Genomic DNA, 20,643 nt, shown 5'->3' with positions numbered 1-20,643 from the left:
CTCAGGAAATGAAGGTGCCACAGCACTGCTTCGTTTCTTTGATCCAACCAAATCTTGACATGAGTGAGTTGGCTGACTACCCTAGGAAGCCAGCTATGGAGTTGGTGGTTACACTTCACTCCCTGGTCACTCTCTACCCCTGTTTGGCATTGGGGTGGGTGCCATATGGTGCACTGCTCTCTCTGGAACTTGCTGTGTCAAGACCCCTGAATCTGCTTGTTTGTTTGTTTTTATTGTTTTTGAAATCTAATATAAAACTTGTAGAAAAATGCACAGCTCAATGAATTTTCACGAAGTGAACATATATGCATGTAAGCAGCAGATTAAGAAACAGAACATGATGGGTACCCACAGAAAACCCCAGAACTTTTTCATTATATCCTCTCGTAACTTGAGATTTAGGGAAATAATTCAGATGGAATCTTCTAGGAAAGCATTAACTGACAATATAATTTTAGGGTCACCCTCAGGCTATGTCAAACCAGGCAGAAGTAAGAGAATCACTTGAAAATTATGTGGAGCAAATAGTTGGAAAAATATATACATTTTAAAGTCTGCCCAGGGTTCTGAGGATAACTGGGTTCCCAAATAATTCCTTTTACTGTTATATACTCGGACAGTCCTGTGGTTTATGGTTTAACTTTCCTGTGCTTGGCCATTTCGTGCAGAAGTTGGGTCAGCACCAGGTCTCAGCACACTCTGCTTCTGAGGGTCCGGGATAACCACCTTCAGCCAGCACCTCCTGGTCCTTCCTCTTTCCCATCCCATGACCCACCCTGGTCCTCTCACCAGCCTCCCCGTACTCAGTGTGTTCTCTAGGTTCTTCATCCCACACTCTCCATCTTCATAGGCTACTTCCTCACCGTGGTCCTTTAACATCTTCTGCCCTGAGGCAAGTATTTAAATCAGACAGGTAAAGCCCTTACTAAGGAAGAAAAGCTGATGTTTGTGTTGGTTTTTCTTGAACTCTGTAGACCAGATACCAGCATTGAGAGAATTCCCCACCTGAGTCCCTTCTCTAGAAGACCAAGTCTCTGAGCAGAGGCAGAAGAAGGAATACAATAGAAGATTATGGATTAAAAGTGGGGTTTCAACCGCCTCAGCTAATTACAATGGCTACTATTAAAAAATGGAAATTAACAAGTGTTGATGAGGACGTGTAGAAATTGGAAACTGGTGCACTGCTGGTGGGAATGTAAAATAGTGCAGCCACTATGGAAAACAGTATGGTTGTCCCTCCAAAAATTAAAAATAGAATTACCATATAATCCAGCTATTCCTCTTCTGGTACATAACCAAAAAAGCATATTCACACTACTCAAAATGTGGAAGCAGCCCAAGTGCCTATGAATAGATGAATAGATAAACAAAATGTGGTATATACATACAGTGGAATATTATTCAGCCTTAAAATGAAGAAAATCCTGACACATGCTACAACTTGAATGAACTTTGAGGATATTATGCTAAGTGAAATAAGCCAGTTGTCGAAGGGCAAATACTGTATGACTCCACTTATATGAGATACCCAGAGTAGTTAAATTCATAGAGTCAGAAAGTAGAATAATGATTGCCAAGGGCTGGAGGGTGGAGGGATTGGGAAGTTATTGTTAAATGGGTATAGAGTTTCAGTTCTGTAAGATGAAAAGTGTTCTGGAGATGTATGTTGGTGATGGTCGTACAACTATGGGAATGTACGTAATATCACTGAACTGTATACTTGAAGATGGTTAAAGTGGTAAATTTTATGTTATGTGTATTTTACCAGAATAAAAAAATTTTATAAAAGAGAAAGGTAAAAAAAGTGAGTTTTCAGTTCACATCTCCCACCTGAGCATCTCATGCCTGTGTTGTTACCATGAGCTTGATGCCAGTCCTTAGAAATGCAAGGATGACCTGAATACTTTATATGTCTATTCATTTCCTCCAATTTCCCCTGTAATCAGTAGGACCAAGGTTCATGGGCACAAGAAAAGCAATTTGAATATGGGCCAAGTAGACCAAGTCTGGCCCACATCCAGATTTTTTTGGAGTGAAGTGTTGAAGCAGTCAGCTGCATTCATCAATGGGCAGAATGTCTTTTGCCATTTCTGCCTCACTTAGCACAGGCTTTCTGAGACACTGCCTTGCTTTATGCTTTGGAAAGGGAGGGCCAGGGTCCGGTCAGGAACAGAGGACAGCCATGTGAGTCCAGGAGGTCAATGCAGTGCTGAAGTGAAATTTCAACCCCATCCCTGGGCTGGTAGTACCACCATCGAGGCAGCGAACAGCCTGACCTACGGGGCTGGGTGTAGCCTGAGCTTTCTGGAGGGGTAAATGAGAGTTGAGTGAGCATGCACTGGCCGAGAAACAGAAGACTGAGTTTCTTCTTTGTTTTGGTGTTCATGAGAGCTGTGTGGCCTTAGGCAGAATTCTTAACATTCTAACCTTCAGGGTTTGTAGATGGTAGACCTTTTTGCTCCAGCAATAACGTTCCATAAATCTATGAAAAGAGTAAAAAACCTGTAAAGAATTTCTCCTGAACCCCTAAGATATGACTAATTCCTAATGAGAAAATATGCAATTGTTTCATCCTAATGAACTTAAGTTACTTTTATTTCCATGGTCTTTAGTTGCAAGGTCTTTTGAAAGGGGTGGGTTGATTAACTTCTCTCTTTTGTTTTCTTGTGATTAAAAAATGAGAGCTTATTTGATTGCCTTTATGGCCACCTTTAAATTACTGGCATTCGTATCATAAACAACTAGAAGCTTTGAGAAAGTATCAGCATTGAGGGTGCATCTTCTTGAGACTGAGTATAAAGCAGGTTGTTTCATAAGAGCTGTTTCTCCCCATGCTGTTGTTAAATGTGTTCCAAGTGGCCTGACAGGAAACATGCTAATAAAGGCCTCAGAGAGTGCTGATCAGAATGCATATCATTGGAAACATGAGTAGCCAACAGGAAAACCGAAAATGACTTGACAGGTTGTGATGAAGGGAATGTAAAAGCTGTGGCAGCATTGGACTCAGAAAGATTAAGATGATCTTGCTTGTAGGTACCTGCATCCAGCAATTCTTTTGGAAATGTCCCATCTCTGGTCATGTAGACCAAGTCACAGATGATTCATCCAAGGAGGCAAACGAGGCCAAGAGGAGCAGGGCAAGGGCTGATCTGTACAAACGAAGCAGCCAAAGTTCAGTCTTAGTGCTCTCCAGGGTAGGAGTAAACAATGTTAATCCTAAATTACAAATTTTTTTTTTAGTTTACAGTTTGCAAACGTTTCCTGCCATTGTTATTTATTGTTGCTCTTACCTGCAGTTAAGAATGGCAGGACAGATTTCTGCATTCATTGTCTCTCAGCCTTTCCATGTAGCAGAAACAACACTGGATAAGGAGCCAGTGTCCCTTGTGCTCTTCCCCTACCCATCTGTCTATCATGGGGAAGCCATTAAGCTTCTTTAGGCCTCAGTTTCCACATTGAATAGAGTTGGTGGTGGAGACAAGGGCTGAGCCATATGCTCTTAAAGGCCCTGACTCTCCGAGGGGCTTTGAGGCTCCGATTTGAGGGTCTCAAACGTAAAGCCTGACCCTAATGGTAATTTTGGGTGCAGAGGAGAGCTGGTCTCTGATTGAAGGTTTAGGAAATTGGGCACCTGAGCAAAAGATTAAAGGAGCAGAGATTCTGTAGGCTCGGGAGGGGACTACTAAGGGCAGTCCTGAGTTGTGACAGTAAAATGATCACTGGACTTTGGGTCATAATATCTGTATTCAAGCCTCTCTTCTTGGGTCCTCTGGCTTCCACTCTCATCCCCCAGGAACCGTTCTCCACACAGCAGCCAGAGTGATTATTTCAAAATATAAATTAGGTCAACTCGTCATCCTGCTTAAACCTTCCGGAGACATCTGATTGAACTTAAATTGCACATGCCGTATTAGTGTGCTGGTAAATATTTGACAATTGGTTCTCTTGGAAGGGGCTTCTGGGAGGAGAGAGAAGAGACTTGATTAGTAGTATTTGCCTATTTCCATGGTGTAAATACTCCCATTATGGATAACTTCTAGCTGCCAAGTTGACAGTTAACAACTCACAAAATTCCTGAAACCTGAACAATTGACTTGTGTGAGCTGCGAAGAGGTGGACTCAGTATAACCCTCTTAAAAGCCAGCTTCTTACTGTGGCCCTTGTGGCCCAGCATGGTCTGCTGTCTTAGGTCAATCTGTCACAACCAAATACTACAGCCTAGGTAGCTTAAACACAAATTAATTTTCTTACAGTTATGGAGACTAGAAGTCTCAGATAAAGGTCTGGCCAGTTCAGATCTTGGTGAGGAATCTCTTCTTGGTTTACAGATGGCTGTCTTCCAACTGTGTTCTCATGTGATTAAAGTACTCTCTAGTATCTCTTCTTGAAAGGACACTAATCCTGTTAGGTCCTACTCTTCCCAAACTTATGGGAAGACTCACTTAACCTTAATTACTTCTGTAAAGATCCTGTCTCCAAATATAGTCACATTGGCGTTTAGGGCTTCAACACATGAATTTAGGAGGAACACAATTCAGTCCATAACATCTTCATTCCTCATCGTTTTCACCTTGTTTCATGCTTCCTTCTGATCATGACACTGCAGCTAGATCACCTGTGAGTCCAGGAATACTTCAAGCTTCATCAAACCCAAGACCTTCTTACTTGCTGTTCCTCTATCTAGAAAATTTTATCTCCAGATGTTAAATTAATCTGTCAATCTGGTGTTATATTCAGTATCTCAGAGTTGCCTTACCTGACCATCTAACATTAAAATAGAGCCTCTAACCCCATCATATCTCATCGCCAGTTTAATTCCTTCACAGCCCTTACCACTATCTGAAATGATATTGCTGATTATCTGTTAGCTTATTTTCTGTTTCAACATATAAGCTGCAAGGGAACAGGCACTTAGAACAGGGCCTGGCTACATAGATGTGCTAATATATGTCTCTTGAAGAAATAAGTAATAGGGCAAGAATGCATTATTTTTGTTGCAAGATGGAAGTTGCTTAAGCATTGGGAAAAGCAATTCAATTCTGGACATCTATAAAATTCGCATCAGAGGTTTTTATTTGACATAGTTTTATTTAGATGTGGAAATGAGTATGGATAAAGTGCTTAAGACAAGTTTAGGACTCGTCTTTTCTTCAAAATGAACTATCTGAAAGACCACTGAGCCTGGAAGAGAGAGGTGGAGGAAGAAAAAGGAAAGATGCAAAACCGGGCAATCCATTTTCCTAAGGGCCACGGGAAGAAAGGACCAAAGGGAGAGCAAAGAAAGAACATGTACACTCTCTGAGCCCCTTCGCTGCCCCTTCCATGTGTGGTTCTATCCAGTACTCCAGTCTCTGTCTAATCAAAGGATCCTGGGAGGCATATGTTATACCCACTTTTTCAAATGGGTTAAACTAGGCTCTGGGAAGTTAAGCCACTTGGCCCCTGACACATAGCTGGTAAATAGCAGATCTAGGATTATATTCTAGGTTCAACTAGGTTCAGCCTTTGCCTGACTGTGCACGTCCAGTGGGGGGAGCAGGCAGGCCGTAAAGGCAGTAGGCTCTTTTTCAGGGAAAACTCCCTGAGCAAAGAAACTGCAGAAGTGATGATGGAAGATGCCTGAGAGAAGATTTTTTGTTGTGGGTTCCTTTTTCTTAATATATTGGGAGGCATGAAGGGACATATCTGCATTGTTTGACTGCTTGTAAGAGTTTGTTGTGAGCATCAGAAGGGTGGAGAAAGCACATGGAATTGATCCCTATATCAGGAAGAAATTCCAGGATTCCCAGGAGAGTTTTGTAGCACTTTGTATGAGAAGGACAAGATGCCCTCTGGTAGCTTCTGTGAGCTTCACAAGTGCTGTGGCTCTTTGGAATCATACAGTGTGGTATTCACAGTCTTGGGGCAAGTGGCTGCTTGCCTTGGGTCTCAAGATGGGCTGTTGCTGCAGTGGAACTGAGTACAAGGGAGGATGGGGTGCATTTCTTCCAGGGCCTTCCCCTCAGGGTCCCAAGGGAATTACAGCCACGCAGGGAATTGAAGACCTGACCAAACAGGGATAAAGATTCATAAGCACAGGTGCAGAGTATGGTGGGTGGGGTCTTGGGTGTGAAGTAGGAATGTGAAAACTTCTCTGATGAGTGTTTTTAGAACTTTAACTTGCAACCAGATTGCTTGGGGATCATGTTGCAATGCAGATTTGGACTCGGCAGGTCTGGGTTGGTCCTGAGAGTCTCCATCCTAACAGGCTCCCAGGTGCTGCTCCTGCTGCTGTATGGACCTTACTGTTAAAGTCTTTGCTCACCTTGGACCACCTAGGTCTGCATCAGCATGACCTGGGAGCCTGATAGAGATACAGTATCTCAGGCTCCACACACTCCTACTGAGTTAGTTACAAAACCCCCAGGTGACTCAGATGTTCAAGTTTAGCAAACATTGCTCTAGAAAGTGAGAACTGCCAGCCATGTCCTGGGAGGGGGTATGGTGGGGAAGTGTAAATAATGATTCCACCCCCCCCCAAATATGTCCACATCCAAATCCCTAGAACCTGTGAATGTGACCTTATTTTGGAAAAAGAATCTTTGCAGATGTAATTAAGGATCTTGATATGAGATCGTTCTGGATTACCTGGCTGAGCCCCAGTCAAATGATGAGTGTGCTTAGGAGAGAAAGGCAGAGAGAGATTTGAGACAAACCCAAAGTGGAGGAGGCGACGTGACCACAGATGCTGAGATTAGAGTGATGTGGCCACAAGCTCAGTAGGCCAAGAAGAAGCTGGTGAGGTAGGAAGGATTATCCCATGGAGACTCCCAGGAATAGCAGCCCTGCCTACGTCCTGATTTCAGACTCTGGCCTCCAGAACTGTGAGAGAACACATTTCTGATATTTTAAGCCTCCCAGTTTTTGGTAGTTTGTTAGGGATGGTCTAGGAAATTGATTCAGGGAGGAAAAGCCACACCTCATGTAGGCAAGAGCTTGTTGTGGTAAAAGGGGGTTGGGTGCCTCAGTTTCACAGCTCACAATAAAAGGCCCATGAAACAAGTGAACCGGTGACCCCTGCCCAGAGCAATTCAGGAAGGTGGCTGGGGTGTAAGAGAAAGAAAAAGGAGATAACAGAGGTTCAGGAAGATGAGTGAAATGTGGGAGGTGGATTTTCAGTGGAAGAAGAAAGAGAAAGACAGAAAGCAAATACAAACACAGGGCATGTCTGAGGGGAGAGGACAGCAGGCCTGGGACCAGCAGCCAGGGCAGGGGATCCCTGACCTGAGACAGGCTGAGGGGCACTACAGAAGGCAGGGGCTACCAAGAGAACCCCTATGGAAGTAGCCATGAAAGATCTACCAGGAGTAGGAGCACAGGTTACTGAAGAGAATAGAATGAGATCTAAGACAGAGAACCAGCAATAATTGCATTGAAATATGACAAACTGTGTTCTTTTGGTTGACTTGCAAATGAGTTATACTTACAAATACACATAGTGTTACCTCTCCTGGTAACCAGTGTGATCAAATATGATCGTTGTGCACAAAATACCACATACTTGGGATCCTTGTGGTCAGGACTGATGATGAAGCTAAGAGAGGTTCTTCTGGAAGATGGCCTCTTGAGACTGTATATTCCACAGGACCAGTTCTTTGGCTTCCTTTAGAAAATGTTCAAGTGCTGACCACTTTGTTTTAGAACTGGTACCAACTCACAGACTTGTGGAATCTCAGTGGCAGAGGAGGTCCTATAAGGTTCATGTAGTGTAACTCCCTAATGAGCAGGAACCCCTTCCCTATTAGCCCTGCTGGAGAGGTATCCAGCTCCCCCTGCTTGGCCATGTTTCTCTAGTTTTAAGTGTGTAGCCAGATCTTGTTCACTGTCCATGTCAGGCTGGTTCATTGGCATTTAGTGGCCTTAAATGCAAAGACACAGTTTAGAATATGTACATGTGACACCAATTATTTTTGTGAATCTACTAGAACTTGCATTTCTTGTTGGCTCAAAGATTCTTTCCTCATTCATCCACCAAAAATGTACTGAGTTCAGGCTTTGTGTCTGATAGTGAGATGAATAATACATAAGTGACTAGAGAAAACATTTCAGTTAATTTCCTTTGATTCCTTAATATAGACAAATTGATATAACTGGTTTGACCCACCCTTGGCTGGTGGTTGGAGAGACAGACCAGAGTCCCAGGTCATTGTTGTTGGGCTCATTCCCATGGTGAAGTGGCTAATCAGAGCTAAAGTTGGAGCAAAAATTTATCACTTTCTCAATACCTGAATTTCTGCCTACTCATACCACAATTTTAACATCTCTACCAATGAAAAATTACAGGCATATATATTTATACTGTATTTGATTTTACAAAGGACCAAATCCCACTTTCAGTTGTTGTAGCTTTCAGGAAAGATCATAGCCTTTGCATAAGTCAGGGATTCAACTTTCTAGCTAAGAGATATGGGCAAGTTACTCTTTGAGAATCAGTTTTGTCATTTGTAAAATGTGGGATAATTTCCACCTTGCATGACTCTTGTGAGGTTTAAATGAGATAACCTGGTCCATGGTAAGCACTTGGAGATGGAGAGCTATTAGTTTTGGCTCATTAACAATTTATAACAATTCTTTCATCTTCCACTTGCCTCAAGGACAACACACAAAGAAGTGTCATCCACACCTGCTATATCACAGGCAGGGATCTCTCCAAAGTGACAACTGATTTCTCTTTTCCAATTTTTCGTTGTTTCTAAATCACAATGAGTAGTAAAAGCAGCAAGCTGCATTTGGGGAAGGTGGTAATCTTGACTGAGAGAAAGTTTCGGTGGCCAGGCAACGGGTTAATTTCCCCTGGGAAGAGAGGTACTAGTGAGCCTGATCCAGCTCATGGATGACTTCGGTTTGTCTGACACTGAATTTTAGAACACTGAACCTACGTTCAGTGCCTATAGGTGAAGACATGCTCCTTTTCTCCCACAAGCTCTGCTTACAGTTGGCCTGATCATAGGTGTCTCACTCCTCTAGACATTCTGATTGGGGAACCCTTACTAGCTAGACACCACTCCATAGGTAGGACCAGCTTTATGTGTAGGTAAAGTAGTGCTATTATTTTAGGGGTATCTGGAAGGCAGCACCTCCTTTCTTCCCTCCTCTCCTTCCACACGCCCTGCTTCCTGGTGCTTAAAATTCTTTCAGGCAATGCCTTGGAAAAACAAAAACCTATGTTGGAAGGGAGGAAAACATTTTGAATATTAGCTATGCTTTATAACATGGGTAGATAAGTTTAGCAGATCAAGAAAAAAATCGGGGTGGGGGCAGGTTTTGATAAGAGAACTTGAGACACCAAGCCTGTGTGTTGGGGTTTGTGTGGGTAGGTTTGATAAACTCTGTGAAGCAGGTAGCAAAGGAATATAAATGGATGGAAGGGCAGAATTTATCTGTAAAATGGGGGTGTACCTGCCTCACAGTATTGTTGAGAGAATTAAGTGAAATGATTATGTAAAGGACTTAATATAATAAGAAAGTAAGTACAGTTACTATTGTTTTTCTTGGTCTGAAAGAATGAACACATGTCACAATAAACTGGAATGGGAAAGAGGCAGAAAAGTGAAGTGTTCTCACCTCCTCATCCATCCAAGCTGCACTAGGCTAGAAGAGGAAGCCTCCGTGCCTGTGTCTGGCTGGGTCTCCTCCATGCCAAACACCTGGCCATTTGGAAATAACCAGATGAGTGACTGTTTCATTCATAGCTAACATCCTTGCCAAAGGAAGAGATTGCCTAACAGCTGTCTCCATCACAATGGGCTTCTTAGAACTTGCCAGTTTGGCCTAAATGGAGAGAATTTTATGGCCATCATGAGGTCTGGTTTGCCTCCTGTGTGTTTATAGTAAATTACTACTTTTTTCTCCACTGTCTAATTTTTTCATGCAGTACCACATCTGACATGAATTGAAATTGTGCAAAACTAGAAGTGTTCCTAGTGGTTAGGTAATAGCTTAATGGAATCTGATAATTTCCAGTTGAGGCAGCTGATGGAATCCACACGTTAATACTACCACCTTACACTAAGTGAAGTTTTACAGCGCTTTCCCATGCACTACCTCTCTTGAGAAAGAGCCTCCAAACATGCATGGAAGTGGGTAAGGCAGGTAGAATCATCCAGATTTTCTGGACGAAGTAACGAAAGTACTTCCTGACTTAGATTCCTTGGGTAATGAGGCAGGGAATGAGCAAGGCTTGAAAGGGGTTTACCCAACACCACCTGGGGGAGAGCCAGGAACCTGGGACTACACTCCTCAGCCTTCCAGCAGTGAGTCCTGCTGCAAAGAGGTGGCATGATGGAGGGGCCAAGACTTTGGGATGAGAAATGGACTAGAATCCAGCTCCTTTACTGGCTGGGTCCTTGAGGGCAAGTCTCCCCAAATCCCTGGGCCTCTGTCTTGTCATCAACAATGTGGGGCTTCCTGGGGCAATCATACTAATGTGAGAGTTGTCATGAAGCTTAAAATGGGATCGTAATGTTGAAGCATCTGGCACATCTTCTTCCCCCTCCACTGCATGAAAAGAGGTTTCAGGGTGTCATGATCAGCCTAATTACTGAGCATCATCATTTTCAGGCCCAAGACTTACTGAGAGGTTTCCCTATACCAGACACTGCTGAGAGCTCACATAAATTTATCCCTTGTAATCGCCACGTCAACCTTATGAGGAATTTATTATCCCCATTGGATTGATGAGAAAAGTGAGGTATAAAAGACTAAACAGTTTGACCAAAGCATACATTTAAGAAATGGCTGAGCCCAGATTCAAGGCATCATTGCCTCCTTTTTTACAGATTCGTAGAGCTGATAGGAACTTTAAAAATCACCTGGGCCACAGGCTGAACTTCCATGTCTCATAACTTAGAACTTAAGACTTTGACATGTCCAGCTGAAAGTACACAAATTCCATTCGACTTGTCAGTTTGAAAAAGTTTAATTTATCCCAACTTTCTACAATTACCGGTGAGAGTTTCAGTCCCAGAGACCAAATAATACAGGAGATTGAGGAGGGTCCAGGTACCATTCTTTCCGTGAGCCAATGCCACACACTATTGTGGAATATTAGCACCATGAATGGTGAGCCATGAATGGGGAGCCATTCATTAGCCATGAATGGCTGCTGCTTAGAAATAAAAAGTGACAACTCCCAGCTGGCATTTCTGAATACGTGGAACCTTTCTGAATGAGATGATTTTCCATTTGGGGGAGGTAAGAGTAAGATGTCAATGAAGGCAGAGGCAGGTGTCTGGAACATCCAAAGACAGGAGACTACAGTTTTCCTCACATTTTGAAAATGATAGAAATCTTATATGCATGCATTTCACTAATAGTCTATACATCCCAGTTTGTTTTTTTTTAACATCTTTACTGGAGTATAATTGCTTTACAATGTTGTGTTAGTTACTGCTGTATAACAAAGTGAATCAGCTATATGTATACACATATCCCCATATCTCCTCCCTCTTGCGTCTCCCTCTCACCCTCCCTATCCCACCCCTCTAGGTGGACACAAATCACCGAGGTGATCTTCCTGTGCTATGTGGCTGCTTCCCACTAGCTATCTATTTTACACTTGGTAGTGTATATATGTCCATGCCACTCTCTCACTTCATCCCAGCTTACCCTTCCCCATCTCCGGGTCCTCAAGTCGATTCTCTACGTTTGCATCTTTATTCCTGTCCTGCCCCTATGTTCTTAAGACCTTTTTTTTTTTTTAGATTCCATATATATGTGTTAGCATATGGTATTTGTTTTTCTCTTTTGGACTTACTTCACTCTGTATGACAGATCCTAGGTCCATCCACTTTACTACAAATAATTTCTTTTCTTTTTATGGCTGAGTAGTATTCCACTGTATATATGTGCCACATCTTTTTTTTTTAATTGAAGTATATTCTTTATTTTTTTTACATCTTTATTGGAGTATAATTGCTTTACAATGGTGTGTTACTTTCTGCTTTATAACAAAGTGAATCAGTTATACATATACATATGTTCCCATATCTCTTCCCTCTTGCGTCTCCCTCCCTTCCACCCTCCCTATCCCACCCCTCCAGGCGGTCACAGAGCATGGAGCTGATCTCCCTGTGCTATGCGGCTGCTTCCCACTAGCTATCTACGTTATGTTTGGTAGTGTATATATGTCCATGCCTCTCTCTCGCTTTGTCACAGCTTACCCTTCACCCTCCCCATATCCTCAAGTCCATTCTCTAGTAGGTCTGTGTCTTTATTCCTGTCTTACCCCTAGGTTCTTCATGACATTTTTTCCTTAAATTCCATATATATGTGTTAGCATATGGTATTTTTCTTTCTCTTTCTGACTTACTTCACTCTGTATGACAGACGCTAGGTCTATCCACCTCATTACAAATAGCTCAATTTCGTTTCTTTTTATGGCTGAGTAATATTCTATTGTATATATGTGCCACATCTTCTTTATCCATTCATCTGATGATGGGCACTTAGGTTGTTACCATCTCTGGGCTATTGTAAATAGAGAGGCAATGAACATTTTGGTACATGACTCTTTTTGAATTATGGTTTTCTCAGGGTATATGCCCAGTAGTGGGATTGCTGGGTCATCTGGTAGTTCTATTTGTAGTTTTTTAAGGAACCTCCATACTGTTCTCCACAGTGGCTGTATCAATTTACATTCCCACCCACAGTGCAAGGGGGTTCCCTTTTCTCCACACCCTCTCCAGCATTTATTGTTTGTAGACTTTTTGATGATGGCCATTCTGACCAGTGTGAGGTGATACCTCATTGTAGTTTTGATTTGCATTTCTCTAAAGATTAGTGATGTTAATCATCCTTTCATATGTTTGTTGGCAATCTGTATATCGTCGTTGGAGAAATGTCTATGTAGGTCTTCTGCCCATTTTTGGATTGGGTTGTTTATTTTTTTGATATTGAGCTGCATGAGCTGCTTGTATATTTTGGAGTTTAATCCTTTGTTGTTTCATTTGCAAATATTTTCTGCCATTCTGAGGGTTGTCTTTTCGTCTTGTTTATGGTTTCCTTTGCTGTGCAAAGCTTTTAAGTTTCATTAGGTCCCATTTATTTATTTTTAATTCCATTTCTCTAGGAGGTGGGTAAAAAGGATCTTTCTGTGATTTATGTCATAGAGTGCTCTGCCTGTGTTTTCCTCTAAGAGTTTTATACTGTCTGGCCTTACCTTTAGGTTGTTAATCCATTTTGAGTTGATTTTTGTGTATGGTGTTAGGGAGTGTCCTAATTTCATTCTTTTACATGTAGCTGTCCAGTTTTCCCTGCACCATTTATTGAAGAGGCTGTCTTTTCTCCATTGTATATTCTTGCCTCCTTTACCCAAGATAAGGTGACTGTATGTGCATGTGTTTATCTATGAGCTTTCTATCCTGTTCCATTGATCTATATTTCTGTTTTTGTGCCAGTACCAGACTGCCTTGATTACTGTAGCTTTGTAGAATAGTCTGAAATCCAGGAGCTTGATTCCTCCAGCTCTGTTTTTCTTTCTCAATATTGCTTTGGCTATTCAGAGCCTTTGTGTTTCCATACAAATTATGAAATTTTTTGTGCTAGTTCTGTGAAAAATTCCACTGGTAATTTGATAGGGATGGCATTTAATCTCTAGATTGCTTTGGGTAGTATAGTCATTTTCACAATGTTGATTCTTCCAATCCAAGAACATGGTATATCTCTCCATCTGTTTGTATTGTGTTTAATTTCTTTCATCAGTGTCTTATAGTTTTCTGCATACAAATCTTCTGTGTCCTTAGGTAGCTTTATTCCTAGGTATTTTATTCTTTCTGTTGCAGTGGTAAATTGGAATGTTTCCTTAATTTCTCTTTCAGATTTTTCATCATTAGTGTATAGGCATGCAAGAGATTTCTGTGCATTAATTTTGTATCCTGCTACTTTACCAAATTCATTGATTAGCTCTAGTAGTTTTCTGGTAGCATATTTAGGATTCTCTTTGTATAGTATCATGTCATCTGCATACAGTGGCAGTTTTACTTCTTCTTCTCTGATTTGGATTCCTTTTATTTCTTTTTCTTCTCTGCTGAAGCTAAAACTTCCAAAATTATGTTGAATAATAGTGGTGAGAGTGGGCAACCTTGTCTTGTTCCTGATCTTAGTGGAAATGGTTTCAGTTTTTCATCATTGACAACGATGTTGGCTGTGGGTTTGTTATATATGGCCTTTATTATGTTGAGGTAAGTTTCCTCTATGCCTACTTTCTGGAGGGTTTTTATCATAAATGGGTATTGAATTTTGTCGAAAGATTTTTCTGCATCTCTTGAGATCATCATATGGTTTTCTCCTTCAATTTGTTAATATAGTGTATCACATTGATTGATTTGCATATATTGAAGAATCCTTGCGTTCCTGGGCTAAACCCTACTTGATCACCTTTTAATGTTCTGTTGTATTCTGTTTGCTAGTATTGTGTTGTGGATTTTTGCATCTATGTTTATCAGTGATAGTGGCCTGTAGTTTTCTTTTTTTGTGACATCTTTGTCTAGTTTTGGTATCAGGGTGATGGTGGCTTTGTAGAATGAGGTTGGGAGTGTTCCTCCCTCTGCTATATTTTGGAAGAGTTTGAGAAGGTTAGGTGTTAGCTCTTCTCTAAATGTTTGATAGGATTCACCTGTGAATCCATATGATCCTGGGCTTTTGTTTGCTGGAAGGTTTCTAATCACAGTTTCAGTTTCAGTGCTTGTCATTGGTCTGTTCACATTTTCTATTTCTTCCTGATTCAGTCTAGGAAGGTTGTGCTTTTCTAAGAATTTTTCTGTTTCTTCCAGGTTGTTCATTTTATTGGCATATAGTTGCTTGCAATAATCCCTCATGATCCTTTGTATTTCTGCAGTGTCAGTTGTTACTTCTCCTTTTCCATTTCTAATTCTATTGATTTGAGTCTTCTCCCTTTTTTTCTTGATGAGTCTTGCTAATGGATTATCAATTTTATCTTCTCACAGAACCAGGTTTTAGTTTTATTGATCTTTGTGATCATTTCCTTCATTTCTTTTTCATTTATTTCTGATCTGATCTTTATGATTTCTTTCCTTCTGCTAACTTTGGGGTTTTTTGTTCTTCTGTCTCCAATTGCTTTAGGTGTAAGGTTAGGTTGTTTATTCGAGATGTTTCTTGTTTCTTCAGGTAGGATTGTATTGCTATAAACTTCACTGTTTGAACTGCTTTTGCTGCATCCCATAGGTGTTTTTTTTTTTTTTTTTTGCGGTACACGGGCCTCTCACTCTTATGGCCTCTCCTCTTGCGGAGCACAGGCTCTGGACGCACAGGCTCAGTGGCCATGGCTCATGGGCCCAGCCGCTTTGTGGCATGTGGGATCTTCCCAGACTGGGGCACGAACCCCTGTCCCCTGCATCAGCGGGCCGACTCTCAACCACTGTGCCACCAGGGAAGCCCATCCCATAGGTTTTGAGTCATCATGGGTTTTTTTGTTGTTGTTTTTTGACATTGAATAACCAAATTTTTTCTTTGAATTTTAGAATTTTATTTATTATTTTTTACAGCAGGTTCTTATTAGTTACCCATTTTATACATATTAGTATATATATGTCAATCCCAATCTCACAATTCATCACACCACCACCATCCCCCCTCCACTTTTCCCCGTTGGTGTCCATACATTTGTTCTCTACATCTGTGTCTGTATTTCTGCCCTGCAAACCGGTTCATCTGTACCATTTTCTAGGTTTCATATATATGAGTTAATATACGATATTTGTTTTTCTCTTTCTGACTTATTACACTCTGTATGACAGTCTCTAGATTCATCCACGTCTCTACAGATGACCCAAGTTTGTTCCTTTTTATGGCAGAGTAATATTCTATTGTATACATGTACCACATCTTTTTTATCCATTTGTCTGTTGATGGGCAATTAGGTTGCTTCCATGACCTGGGTATTGTAAATAGTGGTGCAATGAATATTGGGGTGCATGTGCCTTTTTGAATTACGGTTTTCTCTGGGTATATGCCCAGTAGTGGGATTGCTGGGTCATACGGGAATTCTATTTTTAGTTTTTTAAGGAACCTCCATACTGTTCTCCATAGCGGTTGTATCAATTTACATTCCCACCAATAGTGCAAGAGGGTTCCCTTTTCTCCACACCCTCTCCAGCATTTGTTGTTTATAGATTTTCTGATGATGCCCATTCTAACTGGTGTGAGGTGATACCTCATTGTAGTTTGGATTTGCATTTCTCTAATCATTTGTGATGTTGAGCATCTTTTCATGTGCTTCTTAGCGAACTGTATGTGTTCTTTGAAGAAATGTCTATTTAGGTCTTCTACCCATTTTTGGATTGGGTTGTTTGTTTGTTTTAATATTGAGCTGCATGGGCCGTGTATATATTTTGGAGATTAATCCTTTGACCGATGATTCATTTGCAAATATTTTCTCCAATTCCGAGGGTTGTCTTTTCATCTTGTTTGTGGTTTCCTTTGCTGCGCAAAAGCTTTCAGTCTCATTAGGTCCCATTTGTTTATTTCTATTTGTATTTCCATTACTTTAGGAGGTGGATCAAAAAATATTTTGCTTTGATTTATGTCAAAGAGTGTTCTTCCTATGTTTTGATCTAAGAGTTTTATAATGTCCAGTGTTACATTTAGGTCTCTGATCCATTTTGAGTTTATTTCTGTGTATGGTGTTAGGGAGTGTTCTAATTTCATTCTTTTACATGTAGTTGTCCAGTTGTCCCAGCACCACTTATTGAAGAGACTGTCTTTTCTCCATTGTATATCCTTGCCTCCTTTATCATAGATTAGTTGACCATGGGTGCATGGGTTTATCTCTGGGCTTTCTATCTTGTCCCATTGATCTACGTTTCTGTTTTTGTGCCAGTACCATATTGTCTTGATTACTGTAGCTGTGTAGTATAGTCTGAAGTCAGGGAGCCTGATTCCTCCAGCTCCGTTTTTTCCCTCAAGACTGCTTTGGCCATTTGGGGTCTTTTATGTCTCCATACAAATTTTAAGATTTTTTTGTTCTAGTTCCGTAAGAAATGCCATTGGTAATTTGAGAGGGATTGCATTGAATCTGTAGATTGCTTTGGGTAGTATAGTCATTTTCACAATATTGTTTCTTCCAATCCAAGAACACAGTATATGTCTCCATCTGTTGGTATCATCTTTAACTTCTTTCATCAGTGTCTTATAGTTTTCTTCCTACAGGTCTTTTGACTCACTAGGTAGGTTTATTCCTAGGTATTTTATTCTTTTTGTTGCAGTGGTAAATGGGAGTGTTTCCTTAATTTCTCTTTCAGATTTTTCATCATAAGTGTATAGGAATATAAGAGATTTCTGTGCATTAAGTTTGTATCCTGCAACTGTATGAAATTCATTGGTTAGCCCTAGTAGTTTTATGGTGGCATCTTTAGGATTCTCTATGTATAGTATCATGTCATCTGCAAACTGACAGTTTTACTTCTTCTTTTCCAATTTGTATTTCTTTTTCTTCTCTGATTTCCATGGCTGGGACTTCCAAAACTATGTTGGATAATAGTGGTGAGAGTGGACATCCTGTCTTGTTCCTGATCTTAGAAGAAATGCTTTCAGTTTTTCACCATTGAGAATGATGTTTGCTGTGGGTTTGTCATATATTGTGTTTATTATGTTGAGGTAGGTGCCCTCTATGCCCACTTTCTGGCGAGTTTTTATCATAAATGGGTGTTGAGTTTTGTACAAGGCTTTTTCTGCATCTATTGAGATGATCATATGGTTTTTATTCTTCATTTTGTTAATATGGTGTATCACCTTGATTGATTTGCGTATATTGAACAATCCTTGCATCCCTGGGATAAATCCCACTTGATTATGGTGTATGATCCTTTTAATGTGCTGTTGGATTTTGTTTGCTAGTATTTTGTTGAGGATTTTTGCATCTATGTTCATCAGTGATATTGGTCTGTAATTTTCTTTTTTTATAGTATCTTTGTCTGGTTCTGGTATCAGGGTGATGGTGGCCTCATAGAATGGGTTTGGGAGTGTTCCTTCCTCTGCAATTTTTTGGAAGAGTTTGAGAAGGATGAGTGTTAGCTCTTCTCTAAATGTTTGATAGAATTCATCTGTGAAGCCATCTGGTCCTGGACTTTTGTTTGTTGGAAGATTTTTAATCACAGTTTCAATTTCATTACTTGTGATTGGTCTGTTCATATTTTCCATTGCTTCCTCGTCCAGTCTTGGAAGGTTATACCTTTCTAAGCATTTGTCCATTTCTTCCAGGTTGTCCATTTTATTGGCATAGAGTTGCTTGTAGTAGTCTCTTAGGATGCTTTGTATTTCTGCGGTGTCTGTTGTAACTTCTCCTTTTTCATTTCTAATTTTATTGGTTTGAGTCCTCTCCCTCTTTTTCTTGGTGAGTCTGGCTAATGGTTTATCAATTTTGTTTATCTTCTCAAGGAACCAGCTTTTAGTTTTATTCATCTTTGCTATTGTTTTCTTTGTTTCTATTTCATTTATTTCTGCTTTGATCTTTATGATTTCTTTCCTTCTGATAACTTTGGGTTTTGTTTGTTCGTCTTTCTCTAGTTCCTTTAGCTGTAAGGTTAGATTGTTTACTTGAGATTTTTTTGTTTCTTGAGGTAGTCTTGTATTGCTATAAACTTCCCTCTTACAACTGCTTTTGCTGCATCCCATAGGTTTTGGATGGTCCTTTTATCGTTGTGACTTACGTCTAGGTATTTTTTGATTTCCTCTTTGACTTCTTAAGTGATCTCCTGGTTATTAAGTACTAGTTATTTATTGTTTAGCCTCCATGTGTCTGTATTTTTCACAGATTTTTTCCTGTAATTGATATCTAGTCTCATAGCATTGTGGTCAGAAAAGATATTTGATATGATTTCAATTTTCTTAAATTTACCAAGGCTTGATTTGTGACCCCAAGAAATGATCTATCCTAGAGATTGTTCGTTCCATGAGCACTTGAGAAGAAAGTGTATTCTATCGTTTTTGGATGGAATGTCCTATAAATATCAATTAAGTCCATCTTGTGTAATGTGTCATTTAAAGCTTGTGTTTTCTTATTTATTTTCATTTTGGTACATCCCAGTTTTCTGAGAGTTAGTAAAAACAGAATCCACAACACATTCAGAGTGCTCTAAGTACTTAATAATGAGGTAAAATTCTGAAGAGAAAACAGGATTTTCAAATGTATGCCCATCAGGCCAGTGAAGAGTCAATGACACTCCAAATTCTTAGACCAAGCCTGTACAGACATACGGGGTTTGTCAATACCGGACAAAGAGAATTTCAAGTTGAGTAATTACTCAGATAATTTGATTCTGGGAGAGTTTGCTTTCATCATGCAAACCAGCAGTTCCCCTCTTCCTGTCCTCCTCTGGTCTCCACCTCCTAGTCCTGTTTTCCCCTAGCATATTTTTTATCTGCATTATCTATAGACAACTATATCCACCTCCATCTCACTTTGACTGTATAGGTGATGGCCTTGGCTATGTATATGTACACATTAAATACAGTAGATGTTCAAGGGAATTGGATGGCTGAAGTGCAGTGGTCCAAAATCTGTTTTCCTCTACTGTACAGCTCTAGTCACAGTAAACTGTGTGTTTACAATCATCGAGTGAGTTAATGTGAATTAAGGAATTTAGATATTGTCTAAAATCCTGGACTGTTTTTTGTAGATCTGGATTATTTGGATGCTTGTCTAGACTTGACTACAGACATATCCAGGTGCACAGGCCTATTTCAACATACATTTAGGCCATGTAGATGATCCAGATAATTCCAAGTTCAAGTATTTCCTACTTTTTTAAACTGAAGTATAGTTGATTTACAACACTGTGTTAGATTCAAGTGTACAGCAAAGTGCAAATATTTCCTGCTTTACTAATGCCCATCCCGGACCTCTTTGAATACCTCTCCATTTTACCTGGATTCTGGGTCAATTAGAATGTCTCTGAGCAGGAGTGTTGATTCAGTACTGATCTTGAGAGTAAGAATGGAGGACAGTAGGAAGCTGTGTGTCACCAGGAATGGCCAAAAAAAAAAAAAAAAAGAATGGGGGACCAGCATGGATTCCAAAAGAAAAGAGCTCTGCCAAATAGCAGGATGAGAAGAATATTCAGGTTGACTCAATGGCCAAGATTTACAAGTGTATAAATGAGTTTAATTTTTCAGTTTTTAAGTGGCCTTCAGTGTACACATCCATATTGGTGATATAACAGAAAGAAACTGGTATTTGGAAAATTCACTCATCTATTTTATTCTCTCTCAAGAGCTAATTCCGAAGTTTGCCTTTTACCCCTGGCTACATGTAATGATTAGATAAACTAGATAACTGTTAAATCTCTAAGGTAATTGTTAAATCTGAGCTAGGATAAAATGTGATTGTAGGGGATCTGCCCTGGCCATGTTCTCTACTGATCTGTTGCTCTTTTCTTTGGGGCCATGGAAAGTAAGATGGGGAGAAATGTTGAGGGAGAAGGATAATGGTATATGAGGAGCACTCCTTAGAAGTCTGAACTCACTGGGTTGTAGATTTAGATATAGATTCAGAGATTTCCCCTCCCCCAAATCATGGACCTGTGATAAGAGTTAATAGGTGCTACTGCCTAGGGTATTCTCCTTCTTAGGGCACTCATGGAGCTAAAC

This window comes from Phocoena sinus, chromosome 2 (assembly GCF_008692025.1).
Source record: "Phocoena sinus isolate mPhoSin1 chromosome 2, mPhoSin1.pri, whole genome shotgun sequence".
Classification (NCBI taxonomy): Eukaryota; Metazoa; Chordata; class Mammalia; order Artiodactyla; family Phocoenidae; genus Phocoena; species Phocoena sinus.
Note: the sequence above shows the minus strand (reverse complement) of the source record.